A 2,822-nucleotide genomic window follows, 5' to 3' on the forward strand; every position below is an offset into this window, starting at 1 on the left:
CTTGGAATTCATAGAAATATTCCAATATCTTGTTATTTCTGTATCAGTTGCTGAAAAACAGTGAAACATTTTCAGTGCTGCAAAGTTGTTCTTTAAAAAAAGAAACAGTCATAACAGAAAAAATATCTGTCTGAATTGCCTCGGTGAGGAAGAATAATATGGTGTGCAGGAGAAAGGGAAGTAACAAACGTGGTGGTTAACCCACACACTAGGAACACTTTGAGTGTTCTGCTTAATTACAGAGAAGCCAATTGTTTCATGTGAAAGATGGCTCATTATTTAAGTACACTCAGAAAATGGTTAATTAGTTTACTTAACCAACTATACTTTTACTTAGTCTTATTCTTTGTCCTCTGAATGATATTAAATGTATTTTACTTAATCCATGCAATTTGATTCATTTCTCTTTAATTCTGTTACAAAGTATCAATATGAATCATTGAATCATCTGACTACGTTTCTCTCTTTGGGGTGAAAAATCAGCAAAGGCAAGAAAAGGAATTTAATTTCGCCTTAATAAGCTGCAGGCTGATGTTTACAATAAATCAGCCACTATTACCATCCTTAATAGTTGTGAATGAGATAGAGCAGATGTGGTTACATCTCTCCTTTTCTTCCCTTTACTCTTAGGGTCTGAATCCCATACTCTTCTAAAATGAACACACTGGGTTCTCAAATCAGTGCAGAAAAGGATCATATTACTAAATAAGAACCAAGGCCAACAGTCTTTTAATTCCTCAAGTTTGTTTTCTTAAAAAAAAGATGGGTGTTCATTTTCCCTGCAACATTTAAACAGATGTGACAGTCCATAAACAGAAGGGAAAGTGAAGAAAAAATCCATACAGGTTAAGTGTCTTTATTCAACTTCTTTTTTGTATATTATCCTTATGTAATATTCCAGCACCCTGGAACAGAATTGTAGCTGTACTAACCCTATTGATTTTAGTTTACAAGTATATATTCTGTTCTTGATTTTCCAAAGGTGTTATTAGGTATTAAAAGAATGTCACTTTTCTGAAAAATCTTTCCAGGAAAACAAACAAGCAAACAAACAAGTATCACCATAACAGTTAATCGTCTAGTCCTACAGCAGGTGCTGCTTGCATTAGCCCAGTATGTCTGTACTGCAGGTATGAGTCATGAAAAAATATAGGAATCTAAATGAGGAATACGTCTTTTTCAAAAAATCCTTCTTACCACCAGCCTCAGAATATTCATAACTTACCTTATATTTTCTACAAGATTGCTTCCTAAGTAGCTTCATGCCTGGAATTATACCCAGGATGAATTACACTCTCAGCATATTTTTAGAAAGTTTATGAGGGTTAGGAAAGAAAAAGAGGAGGAAGAGTACACAGGAAAACCAAAATTGCAAGCAATTAATTCCACAATATAAAAGTCTGAGGAGCTGGAGAGCAAACATGCATGCTAATGCGTACCAACAGTTACAAAATACATAACATTTTTCATCTGAGAATCTTTACAAAAATAGATATTTGTTATCCCCCTTTACAAATACTATGTCTTGCTAAATGTCACTCAGCAAGCTGAAACATGAGCAGAAGTGAAGTCTCCTGTATCTGCATCCTATCCACCACATTACACCATGGCCCAGTTAAGATGAACAGCTGTGAAGAGACTTTTGTCTGATTAATCTTTTGGCCTGTCAGATTCACAACACCCTTTGCAAAGTTGTAATTCAAAGTCCTCTGATGTGTACCTTAGCACCTATTTTTCTGAGGTTTTTATAACTCAGGCATGAAAAGTTTGGTTGGCATGAAAGTGTCTCCACCCAGCAGCACAGTTTTTCAATTTGTTTTGTTTTGTTTTGTTGGGGTTTTTTTACACTAATTTGGGGAAGGGAAAAGAAAAAGGCTAAAGTATTTGCAAGAGCTAGAAAAGCTTGAAACAGCAGCAATGTCATTTACTTAAACCAGTTTACCTAGACCTAACCATATCAACAATCAAACCACGTCTTAACTCAAAGTAACCCAAAGCTTTCTTACCAGCAATGTCCTTTTCTTCATTTGAGTTCAGTAGGACTGGAAAGAAGGTCTAGGATTTGTTTTTTGTTTGGTTGGTTGGTTGGTTTTTAGTATTCCACTGTGCTAAATTACTTATACCAGGAATTTTGTGAGAGAGCTTAAAGTGACTTGAATTCCAGCTCATCATCGTTTGGCTGAACTTCAGATAATGGGGACAAACATTTCACATCTCTCAAATTAACATTTAAGTTAATCTGTAACTGGTAGGCTGCACTGTAGCATTAGGCAGAGTACTGAAATTTGCTCTTGCTCCATATGTGTTCTTATGAAACACACACGTGAAAATCACTTTTTGTGTAGATTCTGCCACTGCTGCTTCTGCCTCCTTCTGCTGGAACACATCATCTCAAGTCTGCTATGCATATCCTGGAGCAACACCACTCTGAGTATCCTTCACAGGAAAGCTTTCAGCTCCTCCATGGGCTGCGTGCTTTGCCCAGACTTAGGACGGAAATACATTTCACTCTGATTCAATTTCCATGTGTTTTTGACTGGGTTGGTGCCCAGGGTACCTCAAATTCACCACCACTGTTACAGGTTTCAGATGCTTTTTCCATATCCCACTTCTCTTACAGATGTACTGTGAATGATAAGAGGCTAACTTTAGATGTGCAAAAGAGAAAAGGGGGGGGTTATTTATTAAAGCTGCTAATATGGAAAATATCCTACACTCTGATGCTTTAGATCACAGATTAAACATGCCCTATATGATTATTAACTCTGCCATGAAAACTGAAGGAGGCACTACCAGAGGAAAAACATGGTCTCTTTACCAGA

The 2,822-nt window shown here is 36.6% G+C and overlaps 1 long non-coding RNA gene across 1 annotated transcript in view; it reads right to left on the reverse strand.

Annotated features, from left to right (window-relative positions):
- Window positions 1–2,199, reverse strand: part of LOC138067526 (uncharacterized) — a 98,721-nt gene extending 96,522 nt beyond the window's left edge. Inside the window, exon 1 of the long non-coding RNA XR_011141647.1 lies at window positions 2,007–2,199. This is a non-coding gene — a long non-coding RNA (uncharacterized lncRNA). The remainder of the gene's footprint in view (window positions 1–2,006) is intronic.
- Between the last annotated feature and the right edge of the window lie 623 nt (window positions 2,200–2,822).

The sequence above is a fragment of the Struthio camelus genome, chromosome 5, assembly GCF_040807025.1.
Source record: "Struthio camelus isolate bStrCam1 chromosome 5, bStrCam1.hap1, whole genome shotgun sequence".
Taxonomy (NCBI): domain Eukaryota; kingdom Metazoa; phylum Chordata; class Aves; order Struthioniformes; family Struthionidae; genus Struthio; species Struthio camelus.